The sequence below is a fragment of the Trachypithecus francoisi genome, unplaced genomic scaffold (genome assembly GCF_009764315.1).
Source record: "Trachypithecus francoisi isolate TF-2019V2 unplaced genomic scaffold, Tfra_2.0 Lachesis_group15, whole genome shotgun sequence".
NCBI lineage: Eukaryota > Metazoa > Chordata > Mammalia > Primates > Cercopithecidae > Trachypithecus > Trachypithecus francoisi.
Window position 1 is genome coordinate 80,395,959 of NW_022681460.1, and position 19,209 is coordinate 80,415,167.

The 19,209-nt window shown below is 37.7% G+C and overlaps 1 protein-coding gene across 6 annotated transcripts in view; it reads left to right on the plus strand.

Moving 5' to 3' along the window:
• The window catches only part of MAP7 (microtubule associated protein 7), a 218,707-nt gene that overhangs the window by 88,488 nt on the left and 111,010 nt on the right, over positions 1–19,209 (plus strand). The window lies entirely within an intron of this gene.

Consider the following 19,209-nt stretch of genomic DNA (forward strand, 5'->3'; position numbering starts at 1 on the left):
TGTGGATGTTCTATCAAGTTTAATTTTCAGAATAATAAAGCTGCCTTAATCACTAAATTATTTGCCTTTTAAAAACATAAATCTTCGTTTTCACAGATAACATTTGCAAATTTGTGTTATAAAAACACACCTCCTACATCTGATGTAGGAGAGATACGTAAAATATATAGTTGCCAGTATCCAGCAACTGTTAGAAGATGGGTTAGTGTGAATAAGTGGTTTGCTTTTGGTCCGGGCGACATATTAGAAATACCTCTGGGGTTGGATCTGAATTTGTCTTTTAGCTGTGACATTTACTAGTTCTGTGATTTCAGACAGGTTATTTATATTCTGTAAGTGTGTCAATATCATTAAACAATGGAATAATCTCAAATGTTCAGGGTTGTGTATACATTCAAGAAGAGTAAAAATTCCTTGGCTAGTATTTGATCAGCTAACTGACTTTCCTTTTTTTTTTTTGCCCTTAATGATTCTGTTTTATGGAGACGTATCTTTCTTTGCAGAAAGCATGTTTACATATGTTTTCAAGCATTAGGATAAGACATGGTTGATGCATAAGCACTGAATTTCATTATCATTTGAATGTGATAAAATAGGATTGCTTCTATCAGATGAAATAGAGGTTACTCAGTAAGAAAACTGGATAAATGTCCAATAGAGAAATTTAAAATTGAAGGGAGAATTTTTTTAAAATCCAGATAATTGGTCAAAAACTCCTAGATAAGTGGCTTTAAAATACTCAATTTTTGTATGATTGATTTTGGTCCTAGTTTTCCAATTTACTACAAAAGTAGAGAACATAGAAGCTGCATGTTTCTATAAATTCAAATTTCAGTGGAGGTGCAGGGGGAGCTGTCCTCTGCACACTTCGCAGCTGTGTGTGTACTCGACATACGGCAGCCCTGCTGCTCATTCATGAAAGTCCACATGGTTGTGAGAGCAGAACCTGTTTTCACCATCAAGCTGCTATGGAATAACGAACAGTAAGGTACACGTGACCTCCTCTAGACAAAAAAATGCTCTCTGTCCTTGTTTGGTCTGACTTCAACACTTTTCACTACCTGATGCTTTAATGTTTGTCATTCCTCACACTAGAATATATGTTTGCTGGGGACAGGGAATGTTACCTGTTTTGTTCATTGCTGTATCCCAAGCACCTAGAACAGTGCCTGGCAACCGGTAGGCTCTTAATTATCAAATTAATGAATTCATCCCTAGTTTTCAATAGGACAGCAATGTAGGAGAGACCACACCTACTCTCTTTGTTAAAAGACAAACAAAACGACCAAAAAGATACAGTTTTATATAAAATCAGGAGTCTCACTGCAGTGAAACATGCTAATTGTTTTTGTACAGTAGTCCTTCTATCCTCGGTTCCAGGATTCCCAGTGCATGTCAGAAATGGTGGATAGTACCGAACTCTGTATGTACTATGTCTTTTCCTAGGCATATACACCTATGATAAAGTTTAATTTATAAATTAGGCACAGTAGATTAACAGCATTCGCTAATTATAAAATAGAGCAGTTATAACAATATGGTGTAATAGGAGTTACATGAATGTGATCTCGCTCTCTCTCAAAAATATCTTATTTTACTGTACTCACCAATTTTCAGACTGTGGTTGAGCACAAGTAACAGGAACCTCAGAAAGTGAAACCATGGATAAGTATAACTACTGTAGTTAACAGACCACTACTGGTTTGTTCTAACTTTTGGAAGAAGAAAAGAAAGTCAGCATGCAATGTTAATGTCTTCTGTTATCATAGATGATTCAAACAATGTTTCAGGCAGAAAAGAAAAAATCAGGAAGTTTACTTCTTTCATGAAAGATAGTTAAATTGAATACTCCAGAAAGATAATTTCATGGTGAAATGCCAGGTCACAGGCTGAATAACATCTCTTCTTGTCTGAAGCCTGGGTGAGGCCAGCGTTCTGCTCAGCCACCGCGGGAGGGGCAGCCCCTTCCACATACACAATGAAGGTCGTGTGGTATGGCCAACTCAGGCTCCTTTACCAGGAATTTTATGGTTGGCATATTTTTTTAGAAGCTAAAAATCTTGTTAAGCAAGGCACTTGAACACTAGCTGTTCTCAAACTTACATTGCCTCTGTCCCTTTACCAAGAAGACGGAATATTGTACTTGAAAGTCAGAAAACTGGATTTCAAAACTCAGCTCCAACACTTCATGTTTGCCTGACCACAGACAAATCCCATTTAACCTCCCTGAGCCTCAGTCTCCTCCTTTATAAAATGGTTCTAATTTAAGATGATCAAGTAAGTTATGCACAAGAAAAGGATCTATAACCCATAAAGCAAATTATACAGTGTTACTCAAATATAAGCTAAAAACAATGCAAGTTCTTTCCTTAATAAGATTCTAAATTTTGACTTTATATTCTGTATTTGCCAAAAATATCACTAGTTAAGGGTGAAAAAATACCCCAGCAAAACAGTGAAAAGACTAAAGTACATTTTGAAAAAAAAATTCTTTAGAAAACATTGTGGCATAGTGGTTAGGATAATAGATTTTAAAGTCAAATTGATGTGGATTTTATTCACAATTTAGCCATTTATGTTGACAAATTGCTTCTTTGAGCCTCAGTTTCCATTTCTGTAGAGTATGCAGAATGTTTCTTAACATGCAGTCTTTATGCATTCTTACTGTGAGCAATAAATTGAATGAGGCAAGGTATTTAGACATTTAATACATTCTGAAACAGTAGATATTCAATAAATGAAAATTGTATTTCTGGTTAGTATTTTAATTCTTCATAAATATCATTATGTATACGGTATGCCTTTTAAATGATATGGGATCAAACTCTTAAGATGTATTAATTGACTACAATGCTGCATAAAAATCTGGTGGAAATTTCCTCAAAGAAAATGATTGTTTGATTTTCAGAACTTTTTACTTTTCTGAGCCTTATGATATTTAGAATAGGTGGTCTTTGAAACATGCATCAATAAAATTAAAGGGTTTTTTGTTTTTTTGTGTATGTGGTTTTTTGTTTTTTGTTTTTTTTGAGATAGGATCTCACTCTGTCACCCAGGCTGGAGTGCAATGGCACGATCTTGACTCACTGCAACCTCTGCCTCCCAGGCTCAAGTGATCCTCCCACCTCAGCCTCCCAAGTAGCTGGGACTACAGACATGCACCACCATGCCCAGCTAAGTTTTATATTTTTAGTAGAGACAGGGTTTCACCATGTTGCCCAGGCTTGTCTCACACTCCTGAGCTCAGGTGATCCACCTACCTCAGCCTCCTAAAGTGCTGGGATTACAGGTGTGAGCCACCAAACCCAGTCTATAAAATTAAAGTTTTAAATACCATCATCCACTCACCTAAACCTCCTGAGACCTCAAAGTATATTCAGTTAAATGGAATTTCACTTGCCCTCCACCTAGGTATTCACAGGCAAAGAGCACTGGCAGGGGCATATCAAGGACAGAAGTTAGAGATTCTTTTTCTAGGAAATGTGTTGCTCATGAATCTGCCATGCTGTCCAGGCAGAGTTGCTCAAGTGTAAACATAAAAATCTGCTGTGTATGTTCTAGAAATGAGATAAAATGAAAGAACTGGCAGAAACCTAAATCAGGAAGAATACTGAGATGGTAATACACACTGTCACACAACCTAAAAATGCTCAAGTTCTGAGATTTACCGTTTATAGTTTAAGATATAAATGATACATTAAAAGCCCCCAATCATTTCTCATAGCATTTCACTGAGTCATTCTTTAGTGACTAGTCTCTGAACTGAAATTTTTGTACTGAATTGCAACCACTGGTATACCATCTTTTTTCTTTTTTCTTTCTTTCTTTTTTTTTTTTTTTTTGAGAGAAGGGTCTTACTGTGCTGCCCAGGCTAGACTGGAACCCCTGGGCTCAAGTAAGCAATCCTCCCACCTCAACCTCCTGAGTAGCTGGGACTACAAGTATGTGACACTATGCCTGGCTTGATATACCATCCTAACAATGTAATTTATTTATTTTTAATCAGAGCCTTAAGGTGACATAAGTAAATACATTTTAAGTGAACTACAAGGCAATTGGACTTTTAAAACTTAAAGTTTTTAAATATGTGAGAATACAGATTTGAACCAATAGCATATGACTACGTAGCATAAATAAGAGTTTTTCTACTTTTTAAAACCCAAGACAGTTTGTTCATCAAAGTCTAAAACTCCTAATAGTGTTTAGAGAGAAAACCCTAAAAGCATATGAGTAAATTCCACTATATTTCCAGTTATATGTGTTGACACGTAGTTTTCTTCAAAATACCCCAAACAATCCTTAAAGGCATCAGTATTCTCAATCAGAGGATACTTTGCTGCAAGGCATATTCTATTTTAAAAGATATTGCCTTAATCCATTTCTGGATCATAACCCATTAGGTTACATAAGTGCGTATCTAATATCACAGACAATAAACTCATGTGGCCTGAATAGCAAGTAACGTGGGATGAAGGACCAAGGAAGGTAAATGTTAATATTTAAGCTTTCCACTTATTTGAACCAATATTAACAATGCAAAGGTTTCATGTTTCTCTTTAACATAACAGTTATAAAATAGTCAAAGATCAACATTTTTATATAACATTTTATTGAACCTTCTTGCTTTGAGAACTTGAAATTTGTATTTTTACTTTTCTCATAAGGGAAATACAAAATTTAAATATGTAAGTATTCAGTAATAACGTTTCAGTCATGGTCAAGGTAAAAATTAAATATGTCATTCAGGATTTTTGGTTGGATTCAGATTAGGTGAAATCATCAATAAGCAAAAGCTGTTTCTATACATGAATTGTAGCTGTATGTAAGTGAGAATTCTCTTAGTTGTAAAACATGAAGTTTGGAGTTTTCTTAAATACTTCTTAATTATATTCTTGACTGTGTATTTTCTTAAATATTTTTAAGGTGTACAATGGGTGTTAGGAATAAAATGGAGCTGTTAGGAATAAGACAGGGAAATTCTTAATTGTGTCAGCTGTGTAGAGGGTTTTAGACTTTTCGTATAAGTTACGCTCGCTATACCCAATAGCAACTGAGTTGATTGAAATCCTGTTATTGGAACCTAAGAGGTCCATATACCTTAGGACATGTGTAATGAAAATCATGTGTTATCATTGGGTCTAGTGGAGGGCTGTATTCCTCAGGAACTATTAAACTAAGTGTGCTATGTGTTTAAAGCAGTTAATTAAAAAAAAAAAAATCTTCAGATGAACCTTGGATGTGGCTTCACTCTGGTGTTTATTATGACAGCAACTCCACAGCTACCTCAGCCCACAGGAAAAGTCTAGTCCCAGGATGGCAGGTGAGGCTGCATTCTACAAGTCACAGCCTAGGAAATTGTAAATTTGCTTGTATTGAAGGATGGGGCGTGACAGAGGACCCTTCTAACCTAGAAGAAATCAGTCTTTCCACATGGAAAACTACAGGGCTGACTTGTTTCCTTTTGTTTTCTATGATATGTAAATTGTTTTTTAGGTGATGAATTAGGAAGATAAACCAGTTTCAACTAAGAAAAATTCTTTTTTTAGTTGTTTTAGTTTTCCAAGCATCTTTTTATAAACAGTGCTTCATATGTATAATAAGTAAATGTATTTATTTTAATGATCCAAATATAACATCGCATTACAGAAATTTGGCAAAAACAAAAAAGGAACACTGTCCATAATCTCTTCACCCTAATGCAGCTTTAGCAATTTTCATGTATTCCCTCTCAGCATCAATGTGCATATTGATAATCAAATAATTGTTATTAAATATTGTATGAGCAATTATCTGTGGTACTAACTTACTTTAAAATACATTTATTTTCACTGGTTAGATAAAAATCCACGGAAGGAACAGTCCCCCATTGACTATTACTGCTTTTGCTTTTTTTTTTTTTTTTTTTTTTTTTTTTTTGAGACGGAGTCTCGCTCTGTCACCCAGGCTGGAGTGCAGTGGCGCGATCTCGGCTCACTGCAAGCTCCGCCTCCCGGGTTCACGCCATTCTCCTGCCTCAGCCTCCGAGTAGCTGGGACTACAGGCGCCGCCACCTCGCCCGGCTAGTTTTTTTGTATTTTTTGGTAGAGACAGGGTTTCACCGTGTTAGCCAGGATGGTCTCGATCTCCTGACCTCGTGATCCGCCCGCCTCGGCCTCCCAAAGTGCTGGGATTACAGGCTTGAGCCACCGCGCCCGGCCTGCTTTTGCTTTCTTACAGTTACATGTGTTACTTTAATGGACGTCTTTAGGTATAAAACTTGTTCCACATCTTACAACTTTTCGTTCAGTTTGTCCCTCAAAGTGGGATTCAAAAGTGGGTGCCTCAAAAGTGGGATTGTGGAGTCAACAATTTTGAACTTTTTCATGACAGTAGATAAATATTGCTAAATTACTTTCCTTGAGTTATGCCAATATAATAATATACTGTAACTCTGTTTTGTTCATTGTGGTAAGAATACTTAACATGAGATCTGCCCTCTTAAATGTTAAGGTGTATGATACAGGATCATTAACCATAGGCACAATGTTGTACATCCTATACTAACCCCTCATCAGATAATATGGTTTGCAGTTATTTTCTCCCCATTTTGTAGGTTCCTTTTTTACTCTGTTGATTTCTTTGCTGTGCAGAAGCCTTATAGTTTATGTCCTAGTGGTCTATTTTTGCTTTTATTGCATGTGTTTTTGATGTCATATTCAAGAAATCATTACTAAGACCACTGTCATGAACCTTCTCCCTATCTTTTTTTCTAGAATTTTTATACTTTTAGGCTTCACATTTAGGTGTTTAATACATTTTGAACTGATTTTTGTGTATGGGTCTAATTTCTTCCTTAAGCATATGGATATCTAGTTTTCCCAGCATTATTTGTTAAAGAGACTATCCTTTCCCCATTGTGTATTTTTGGCATTCTTGTTAAAGATCAGTTGACCATATATTTGTGGGCTTATTTCTGGGCTCCCTGTTCTGTTCCATTTGTCTATATGTCTTTATTCCATTACCATACTGTTGGGATTACTATAGCTTTGTAATCTATTTTGAAATAGAAAAGTGTGATGCCTACAATTTTGTTCCTTCTCCTGATCATTTGACTATTCAGAGTCTTTGGGGTTCCATATGAATTATAGGACTGTTTTTTCTATTTCTGTAAAAAATGCTATTGGGATTTTGATATGGATTGCATTGAATCTATGTATTCCTTTGGGTAGTGTGGACATGTTGACAATATTAGGTTTTCTAATCCATAACCATAGGATATCTTTCCATTTATTTGTGTCTTTTAAAATTTCTTTAATCAATGTTTTATAATTTTTCAGCATACAAGTCTTTCATCACCTTGCTAAGTTTATTCCTAAGTAATTTTTGATGCTATTGTAGATGGGATTGTTTTTGTAGTTTCCCTTTTGGATAGGTTGTTGTTAGTATGTAGAAATGCAACTGGTTTTTGTATGTTGATTTGGTATCCTTTAACTTTACTGAATTCCTTTATTAGTCCTAGTTTTTCTGTGGAATCTTAAAGTTTTTTACAAATAAGATCATGTCATCTACAAACACAGTTTTACTTCATCCTCTTCAGTGCGTATTTCTTTTTCTTGCCTAATTGCTCTGGTAAGGACTTCTAGCTCTGTGTTGAATAGAAGTGGAGAGAGTGGGCATCCTTGCCTTGTTCCTTACCTTAAAGGTATTAGTTTTTCACTACTGAGTTGATGTCAGCTATGAGATTTCATATATGGCCTTTATTATCTTGAGGAAATTTTCTTCTGTTCCTAGTTCATTGAGAGCCTTTGTCATGAATGGGTATCAAATTTTGTCAGTTTTTTTTTCTGTAATTGTTGAGATGGTCATGTGTGTGGGGTTTTTTTTTTTTTTTTTTTTTTTAATCCTTCATTCTGTTTCTGTGGTGTGTCACATCTATTAACTTGTGTATGTTGAACCATTCTTGCATCCCAGGGATAAATCTCATTTGTTCCCTTAATATACTGTTGAATTCAGATAGCTAGTATTTTGTTGAGTATTTTTGCATCTGTCTTCATCAGGGTTATTGGCCTATAATTTTCTTGTCCTGCAGTGTCTCAGGCTATAGGGTAAGGGTAACACTGCTTCGTAATTTGAGTTCAAGAGTGTTCCCTCTTCTTCAATTTCCTGGAAGAGTTTGAGAAGGATTGGCATTAATTCTTTAAATGTTTGGTGGAATTCACCAGTGAAGCCATCTTGTCCTGGGCTTTTTATTTGGGGGGGGGGGGAGTTTTTTTTTTTTATTCCTGATTCACTCTTTTTTCTATTTAAATGTGTGTTCAGATATTTTATTTCTTCATGATTCAATGTTAGTAGGTTCTGTATGTCTACAAATTTATCTCCTCCTTTTAGGTTATCCAGCTTGTTAGCATATAATTGTTTAATTGTTCATAGTAACCTTTTATGATCCCTTTTATTTCTGTGGCATCAGTTATAATATCTCCTGTTTCATCACCGATTCTTTTTGTTTGAGTTTTTCTTTTTTAGTTAGTCTAGCTAAAGGTTTGTTGATTTTGTCTTTTTTTTTTACACTGTTTCATTGAGTTTTTTTACCCAGTATTTTTATATTCTCCTTTTTTTCCTGCTTTATTATTACTTCCTTGCACTAACTTTACACCCTGTTCTTCTTTTTCTTGCTCTTTGGAAGTATAATGTTTTGGTTTTATTTGAAATATTTCTTCTTCTTGTTCTTCTTCTTTCTTCTTTTTGATACAGGGTATCACTCTGTTGCCCAGGCTGGAGTGCTGTAGCATAATCATGGACCACTGCAGCCTTGACCTCCTGGGCTCAGGTGATCTTCCACCTCAGCCTCCCAAGTAGCTGGGACCACAGACGCATTCCACACCCACCTAATTTTGTTATTATTTGTAGAGACAGGGTCTCCCTATGTTTCCCAGGCTGGTCTTGAACTACTGGGCTCAAGCAATTCTCCCACCTTGGCCTTCTAAAGTGCTGGGATTACAGTCATGAGCAACCATGACTGGCCTTTTTCTTTCTTTTTAATGTGGGCATTTATAGCTATAAATTTTCCTCTTAGCACTGCTTTTGCTGCATCTCATAAGTTTTGGTATGTTGTGTTTTTGTTTTCATATGTCTCAAGGTATTTTATAATTTCCCTATAGGGAATGTAAAAAGTCTTTTTCTTTACTCATTTCAGGTTTTCCAGCTTAATCTTTCCAAAGACAGATTAACAGGAGAAAAACAAACAGAAGCTTATTAGCATGTGCATCATGCATGTACACTTGGGAGCACACAGCTATGAGTAACCTAAATGGTTGTTTAGAATTTGAGCTTAAATACTGTATTAGATCAAAACAAAGGAGTAGAGGCTTGGGGCTTTGTGGCTGGGTAAACAAGTTATGGGAAATTGACCAGGAAAAGTATAATAAATAAGGGTTATTTAGTAAGGTTTTTTATGCACATTTATGTTGACGTCTTCTCCATTGATATGAGTTAGGAGTCATCATATCCCTACTGAATTAGAGGAAGATATCTCTACAAATGGAAATTTTGTATTTAAATATAAATTTCCTTTACAAGAAGAAAATTTGTGCCTTGATTTTAGAGCTTCATATTGAGTCTGCTGATTCTTGGTGGCATTTGGCTCAAAATCCATAAAATAAAGATTATTTGGGGTAACATATTCAGACCCATTTGTTGGTTGTTAAAGACCCATTCATTGGTTAAGAGTATATTGTTTAATTTCTACATATTTGTGAATTATCTTGTATTCTCTCTGCTATTGATTTCTACTTTAATCCTATGGTGGTCAGAAAAAATACCTGCTGTCATTTCAGTCTTCTTAAATTCATTAAGACTTGTTTTGGCACATATCCTGGAATATAGCACTTCTGCTGCTATGAGGTGAAATGTTCTATACATGTCTGTTAGGTCCATTGGGTCTATCGTGTTTTTCAAGTCCCCAGTTCCTTATTGATTTTCTGTCTGGTTGTTCTAGCCGTTATGGAAAGTGGGAAATTCAGATTTCCTCCTGCTATTGTATTGTGTTTATTGCTCTCTCCAGTTCTGTCGTATGCTTTAATATATTTAGATGCTCAGATGTTGGATGCATATATATTTATAATTATTATATCTTCCTGGTGAAATGACCCTTTTATCATTGTATAATGTTGTTCTTTATAACTCTTTTAATATTCACGTATTGCTGTTTTTACCCATCTATTCCTCGTATTTCTAGAGTTTTCATTGCTACATTTGGAAGCACATGTCCAATATTCCTATTCAGAGTACACACTAGATGAAAGACGAGAGACTGTCTGACCAAGGATCCAGAAAGGAATAGTTCAACTATAGGTGAAGGTAGTTCTAAACTCATGACTATGTACTATATAGTCTTTAAGGAGTAGCATAAGTTTAAGGCAATTTTTGTCTCCTGGTGTCTCTTCTCTTGGCCAAATTTAACATCTCAAGTAGACCTTTAGATGAAAGGTAACTGGAGATGTTTTTTATTTTCATTTTTTAGACAGAGTCTTGTCCTGTCACCCAAGCAGATGGCATGATCATAGCTCTCTGTTGTCCTGAACTCCTGAGCTTAAGTCATACTCCCATATCAGCCTCCCAAGTAGCTGTGACTACAGGTGAGGGTCACCTCACTTGGCTAACTTTTTTTTTAAGAGATGGGGTCTTGCCGTGTTGCCCAGGTTTGGTGGCTCATGCCTGAAATCCCAGCACTTTGGGAGGCTAAGGCATGAGGATTACTTGAGCCCAGGAGTTTGAGACCAGCCTGGATAACATAGTAAGACCCATCTCTACCAAAAATTAGCTGGGCACAGTGTCACGTGCCTGTAGTCCCAGTTACTCAGAAGGCTGGGGTGGGAGGATCGCTTGAGCCCAGGCAGTCAAGGCTACAGGGAGTTGTGATTGCACCACTGTACTGCAGCCTGGAAGACAGCGCAAGACCCTGTCTTAGGTAGGTAGGTAGGTAGGTAGATAGATAGACAGACAGACAGACAGAGAGCAACTAGCTAGATAGATCAATCATTTAGGTAGGATTAAGTCTTCATGAGCATTTAAATCCAAATTAGCATTTTATTCTGATGGGCTTAATAGGTCAAATGATGAATGAATTCTGATGGGTGGTAGCTGGCTCATCATTTGTGGAACCGGGTAAACCCTACTAAATACCTGTTTGGGGAGCCTTTGGCAGTTTTGGAAGAGCCTCGGAGCTCTATGTTCCTGGGTAGACAAAGTACCAAGAGGTTGAAATGTAAATATGGAGATGAGACATTGAAAAGGAACAACTTTACTAATGTCTTGCATAATTGCAAAACTAGCAAAAAAAGGCAAAAAAAGCCCACCTCAGAAAGACTAATTTCTCTTAATGAACACTTACAGTTAAAATTAAGTAATCTGTATTTGTTTATATAAGTATCAGTCATAAACAGCTTTGGCTAAATACTATGAGCTATTTCTTCAGTGTCCAAGCAAGCACTCAGTTGCTTTTTTAATAAAAGTTCATGTTATTTTACCAAATTATAACAGTAATATTTACCAAATTAAATCAATATTTTATCCAGTACCTCTATATCAACATAAGGAAGAAAACCAAATTACCAAAATTTGTTGGGAATCCTCATGGTAAAAATAATCATAATTACAAAATTTTCTACCTATTCGTGTCTAATGCAAGAAGTCTCTTTATTCTGACGTGTATTCTAATGATGAGAAAAGCTCCTCACTCATTAGGGAAGGTAATCAGATAGCCTGACCACTGCCACAACCCTTAGAGTCACTCACTGATCATTCACTAGATTGTCCGGAAAGTGTATTATGACAAATGCAAATAAAGGAATTTAAAGACTGTCACTGTTAGCTAATTACCACTGGGACAGAATCTTAAGCAGTGCATTTGAAAATTCTGAAACAGATTGGATTTATTATAAATTAATGACATAGGATGTTCATTAATTATTAAGCTTTGTTAAAATACACTGAATGTTGTACACAGGTTTTATAGCCAATGGCTGCCATCAGAATGTTTTGAAATTATACCCAGGAGAAAAACAAAAAGGTTTTTATCTGCATTCATTTCTAGTGGCTTGTTAGTTTTAGCATGGGAGAAAATATAACTTTTCCCAAGTTCTCAGTTGGCAAGAACACCTGTGGCAAACGTTAGATTAATAAGAGAAGACTAACAGAAATTTATTAACATGTATACTTCATGTATACATGAGAGATGCCTAGGGAATACCAACTGAATCTCCAGAGTACAGGCATACCTTGTAGATACTTCAGGTTCAGTTCCAGACCACTGCAATGAAGTGAATTTCACAAGGCAGTCACACTAATTTTTTGGTTTCCCAGTGCACATAAAAATTATATTTACACTATACTGTAGTCTATTGTGTGCATTATGTCTGAAAAAAACAGCATATATATTTTCATTAAAATTAGTGGCCGGGCACAGTGGCTCACGCCTGTAATGCCAGCACTTTGGAAAGCCGAAGAGGGCAGATCACTTGAGGTCAGCAGTTCGAGATCAGCCTGGCCAACATGGTGAAACCCTGTCTTTACTAAAAATACAAAAATTAGCTGAGCATGATGGTATGCACCTGTAATCATAGCTACTCGGGAGGCTGAGGCATGTCAGTCATTTGAACCTAGGAGGTGGAGGTTGCAGTGAGCTGAGATCGTGCCACTGCACTCCAGCCTGGGCGACAGAGCGAGACTCTGTCTCAAAAAAAAAAAAAAACTTTATTGCTAAAAACTGCTGATGATCATTTGAACCTTTAGAGAATCATAAACATTAAGGTGGCAGTGAAGTTGATTGCATCAATGGACTCTTCCTTTCATTTCTCTGCAGCATGCAATGCTGTTTGATAGCTTTTTATCCACAGTACAACTTTCAAAATTGGGGTCAGTTCCTCTCTAAGTTTGTGTAGTATTTTAAATCCCTTTTCATTTAAACAACATTCATAGTATCTTCACCAGGAGTAGCTTTCATCTTAAGAAACCATTTTCTTTGTTCATCCATAAGAAGCAACTCCTCATCCATTCAAGTTTTGTTTTGTTTTGTTTGAGACGGAGTCTCACTCTGTCTCCCAGGCTGGAGTTCAGTGGCTCAATCTTAGCTCACTGCATCCTCTGCCTCCCGAGTTCCAGCGATTCTCCTGCCTCAGCCTCCTGAGTAGCTGGGATTACAGGCATATGCCACCATGCCCAGCTAATTTTTGTATTTTTGTAGAGACGGGGTTTTGCCATGTTGGCCAGGCTGGTCTTGAACTCCTGATCTCGTGATCTGCCCACCTCAGCCTCCCAAAGTGCTGGGATTACAGGCATGAGCCACCACACCTGGCCCCATTCAAATTTTATCATGAGATTGCAGCAATTCAGTATTCAGATTTCCCTTCTAATTCTAGTTCTCGTGCTGTTTCTACAACAGCTGCAGTTACTAACTTCCACTGAAGTCTTGATCCCTCAATCATCCATGAGGTTTGGAATCATCTTCTCAACTCCTGTAAATGTTGACATTTTTGACCTCCTCCCATGTATCAAAAGTATTCTTAATGGCATCTAGAATGGAGAATTCTTTCCAGAAGGTTTTTAATTTACTTTGCTTAGCTCCATCAGGTGAATCACTATTTATGGCAACTATAACCTTAAGAAATTTATTTCTTAAATAGACTTGAGAGTCAGAATTACTTCTTTATCCATGGTTTGCAGGATGGGATGTTGTGATAGCAGGCATGGAAACAACATTCATCTCCTGGTCCATCTCCATCAGAGATCTTGGATGACCTGATGCATTGTCAATGAACAGTAATATTTTGAAAAGAATCTTTTCTTCTGAACAGCAGCTCTCAACACTGGACTTAAACTATTGAGTGAACCATGCTGTCAACAGATGTGCTGTCATCCAGGCTTTCTTGTTCCTTTTATAGAGCACAGGCAGAATAGATTTAGCAAAATGCCATAAAGGAAAGTGCAATTAAAGAGATGCCTGTAAATGTCTAAGAAGTGGCTTTAATACATGTCTACAGAAACAGAAGAGCTGTAGAGAAAACCTGTTATGGGGAGGTGATCAGGAAATGTCTAAACAAGGGTAAAGTTTGTTGCACAGATTTAAGTAGGTGCCTTCCCCATTGAGAAGAGTTTCTAGTTTAGATTTAGAGCCATCCCTTTCTTTCTGGTACAGAGATGGAGACATCTTTACAAATGGAGATTCCCTGGGTGTAAATTTCTTTTACAAAAGGGTAACTTATTTTCTGTTTTCAGAGCTTTTCCAGTTTCTGCTGTTTCTCAAAATAATCCTTATGCTAAAAAGGCATATTTGGGGTACACATTTTTATCTCTTACAGTCATGTTTTGAGGTGGAATTCCCTGAGCCCCACCAGCAGTAACCTTCACAAAACAGAACATTGACTTTTATGGTATTTAATGTCTCCTCTTCCCAGAAATGTATCCACTTTTTTTTTTTTTTTTTTGAGATGGAGTTTCACTCTTGTTGCCCAGGCTGGAGTGCAATGGGGCGATCTCAGCTCATCACAACCTCCGCCTCTTGGGTTCAAGCAATTCTCCTGCCTCAGCCTTCTGAGTAGCTGGGATTACAGGCATGGCATGCCCGGCTAATTTTGTATTTTTAATACAGATGGGGTTTCTCCATGTTGGTCGGGCTGGTCTCGAACTCCTGACCTCAGGTGATCAGCCCGCCTTTCTATAAAAAGTGTGGTGTATTTCAAAAAGTCATTTTAAAGAAATGATAATTTAATATTTGAGATACTTGTTTTATTTGGAAGTACTAGATTATTTGCATTTTAATATTTTAATATTAAAATTTAAATAATCAAGTGGAAATATTCCATGCTGGGAATTCTGTTTAAAAATTCAGTTTAAAAAAATCAACATTTATGATATTGTTAGTGGGAAATTGCTATTTAAAAACAAGTGAAGAAATCTTGGAAATAATGTGGATTCTAATTTGTTTTAGTTTACTTTTTCTACTTAGAATTGTGTTGGTGAAAAGGATAAAAGGCTTAAACAGAAGCCAAATGTAATTTTTATTTCTATTTTTGAGACAGAGTTTTGCTCTTGTCACCCAGGCTGGCGTGCAGTGGTACAGTCTCGGCCCACTGCAGCCTCTGCCTCCCGGGTTCAAGCTACTGCCTCAGCCTCCTGAGTAGCTGGGATTACAGGCATACACTTCCATGCTCAGCTAATTTTGTATGTTTAGTAGAGACAGGGTTTCACCATGTTGGCCTCGGTTGGTCTCGAACTCCTGACATCAGGTGATCCCGCTCACTTTGGCCTCCCAAAGTGCTGGGATTACAGGCGTGAGCCACAGTGCCTGGCCTCCAAGTGGAATTTTAAGTAGTTGGATTTATTCAGGTTCCTTTGTTGTATTCCTTCAAGAACTGTGTTCTTCCCTCTCAGAGCCCTTTTCCCAGTTGCGCGTGTAGGTTCATCAGTGCAATTGTTGGCTAATGCCCGTGTCCCTATGGTCGGAGCCCCTGCATACTTCTGCCCCCCTTTAAGTTTAACCTAAAGCTGGCTCCTTACATATTTTTTGTTTTTCCTAAAGGTCTCCTGATACATAGTGAACTGTGACCTAACTGGATGTGTAAGCAGACATTAGGGAGACATAATCTCCCAGCAATCACCAAGTATCAGCCAATCACAGCAGCCAGCTGTTCAAACCATGTTGAAATAAGGCAAATGCCAGGGTGTAACCAATGGGCTGTTTCTGCACCTCATTCCCATTTTCTGTGTATCACTTTCCTTTTTATTAACATAAACCTCCAACCATATGGCAACACGGAGTCATTCTGAACTTATTCTGGTTTGGGGAGCTGCACGATTCTCAAATTGTTCTTTGCTCAGTTAAACTCTGTTAAATTTAAATTGCCTTACATTTTTATTTTGTTTGTTTGTTTGAAGGAATCTCGCTCTGTGGCCCAGGCTGGAGTGCAGTGGTGAGATCTCGGCTCACTGCAAGCTCCGCCTCCCAGGTTCACCCCATTCTCCTGCCTCAGCCTCCCGAGTAGCTGGGACTACAGGCACCCGCCACCACACCTGGCTAATTTTTTGAATTTTTAGTAGAGATGGGGTTTCACCATGTTAACCAGGATGGTCTTGATTTCCTGATCTCGTGATCCACCTGCCTTGGCCTCCAAAGTGCTGGGATTACAGGCTTGAGCCACCATGCCCAGCCTGCTTTTTTTTTTTTTTTTTTTAAACACCACTGTTGTGTCCCCAGTACTTAGAACATTGTATGTAGGCGTGCTTTACGTGGGGAACAGATGCACTGATGGATGGGGGAAGGATTCTTCTAGTCATTCTAACAGTACATGAGGCTTTTTCAAAGCTAATAAAATATTAATTTTTTTTCACTCCTTTCTCAGCAACTGATAGAAAAGATTGCTTTATTGTTTTCTCTTCTTTTTCATTCTGGATCTTGTATCTCTCAGGCACTGCTATAATACCATTTTGTAGAATGGGAGTCTTTGTAAGAATTCATAGTGATTGCTGGGCGCAGTGGCTCACACCTGTAATCCCAGCACTTTGGGAGACCAAGGCGGGCAGATCACGAAGTCAGGAGATCGAGACCATCCTGCCTAACATGGTGAAACCCCGTCTCTAGTACAATTTCTAATACAAAAATTAGCCAGGCATGGTGGAGGGCGCCTGTAGTCCCAGCTACTCAGGAGGCTGAGGCAGGAGAATCTCTCGAACCCAGGAGGTGTAGGTTGCAGTGAGCCAAGATTGCGCCACTGCACTCCAGCATGGATGATAAGAGCAAAAACTCCATCTTAAAAAAAAACAAAAAAAACAAAACAAAAAAAACATAGTCATTAACCATAGCCTTTTAAAAGGCAAGACTCATGATAGAAGGGTTTTTTGTTTGTTTGTTTGTTTGTTTGTTTTAATAATCGTGTTGCCAAAAGGACCTTATTGCAAGTTAGGTTCATATGTAGTGTTTTTCCTGCACATACACCAGAGCATTGTTGCCTAATTCCCAGGACTGACTTATTCCTTCAGAGTCTTTAAACAGCTCAGCTGATTATATTTATTTACTTATTTTTTTTGAGACAGAGTCTCGCTTTGTCTCCCAGGCTGAAGTGCAATGATGCAATCTCGGCTCACTGCAACCTCCACCTCTGGGATTCAAGCGATTCTTCTGCCTCCTAAATAGCTGGGATTACAGGGAGCTGCCACCACACCCTGCTAATATTTTTTTTAGAGATGGGGTTTCACCATGTTGGTCAGGCTGGTCTCAAACTCCTGACCTCGTGATCTACCCGCCTCAGCCTCCCAAAGTGCTGGGATTACAGGTGTGAGCCACCGCGCCCAACCTTCATTTTAAATTTTGAACTCATTTGGCCAAACTGCTTCTTTTTTCTAACTGCTTGATTATGCTTGCTTTATGGGAAAAGACAACATTTTAATATTATGGTATTTTGGCAGCACAGTGTCATATGAAAGTCATTGCTTAAGAAAAGTTTTAGGTGATGACTTTCAGGATAAATTGATGTTGATACAAGAGGTTTCTTTTCACTTTACCAGGTACTTGACATTATTTTGAAAAAAAAAACTCACTTATTCAGACAATCGTTGAGACTTTAAATTTTTCCTTGAGTATTACAGTTTAACATCTATTTTCATAAAGTATAAATCTTAATTCAAATAATATTAAAACATTTCTTCCTGTTTAAGTCTTTAAAAAATTTATGATACTCTCCATTGTTCTAAAAGTGTTTATAAGAACAGTTAAAGGATAATGCTATAATATAAATTAGAAATGTTCAAGAAAGAAAAAAGATAAACCAAAAGCTGGATGATAAAATGGAACAGGAAATAATGCCCTTCCAAAGGCGAGTCCTGTGAGTGGATCACAATCCGTCCCTAAGCTTTCAAACGGCAGTTATGAATGAGAAGCCTTGCCCAGATGTTCAGCTCACTTTGCTGAAAGAGAAAGGAAATCAGTTACTTGGAAGAAATACAATTATTCTCAATACTAACACTGAAAAGTAATTTCTCTGTAATGTTTAGATGTGACCTCAGCAATATCCAGGCAAGAGACATAGCAACAAGTTTCAGGGGGGATGAGTTTCATGTTTCTCAGATTAAACCTCCATAGCGGTTGGTGTTGTTAACACCATGATACAGATTATAAAGGATAGACTCATTGCATATAGAACACATTCCAGTGGCTGCTCATGAAGTTGTATAACTTACCCATGGACTTATGATATCAGGGGAGAGAAATTTTATACCCAGAAATGTTTGTGGGGGAGATGTTTTCATTGAAAATAATTTGGTCATTACAGTATAAATGCTTAATTTTTTTGTTTTTGTTTTTGTCCTTGACTGTTATTCTGTGTAGAAATGACTAGTAAAACATTGAAAACAGACTGAGCATTCAATGTATACAACACTAACTTTTTCGAATATGGATGTCTAAGGTGCCAAAGTTGGTGATTAGCCTTAAAAGCAGATTATGATATTGTGAAATATATATTTGTTCTTTGTTCCCATTTTCTGGCACACAACTCCTGAAATCCTTGGAATCTCCAAAGTGATGTGTCTTTCTGCATGTGAATGAGATTCCTAGTGGCCAGCAGGCCCTCAGTAGCCTCAGGTTGGAGCTGGTCATAGGAAAGACTAAGGCAGGATTAGAGGGCTGGGGCTTTTCAGCCCCACCCCCATCCCCACCTTCCCAACTTCTGGGGAGGAGAGAGGGGATGAAGGTTATCACCAATGGCCAATGATTTAATGAATGATGCCTTAGCAATGAGGCTTCCATAAAAGCTCAGAAGGACTGGGTTGGGGAGCTTCCAGAAAGTTGAACATGTGGAAATTCCTGAATGGTGGTATGTCCCTTCTCCCATGCTGTGCCCTAGCCACCTCTGATGATGCTCTTCTCCCATGCTGTGCCCTAGCCACCTCTGATGATCATCAGTATCCCTTGTAATGTGCTTTATAATGAATCAGTAAATGTGTTTCCCTGAGTTCTGTGAGCTGCACTAGCAAATTAACCGAACGATGAGGAGGGGTTGCGGGAACCCCAATTTATAGCCGGTAGTATCAGAATTGAATTGAATTAGAAGATACCCAGCTGGTGTCTGCTGCAGAATTCATTGCTGGTAGGGAAAAATCCCCACACACTTTGGCGACTAGAGGACACATTAAGTGTTGTGTGTTGATTGTGTTGTGAGAGTACAGGAGAAACTCAGTTTT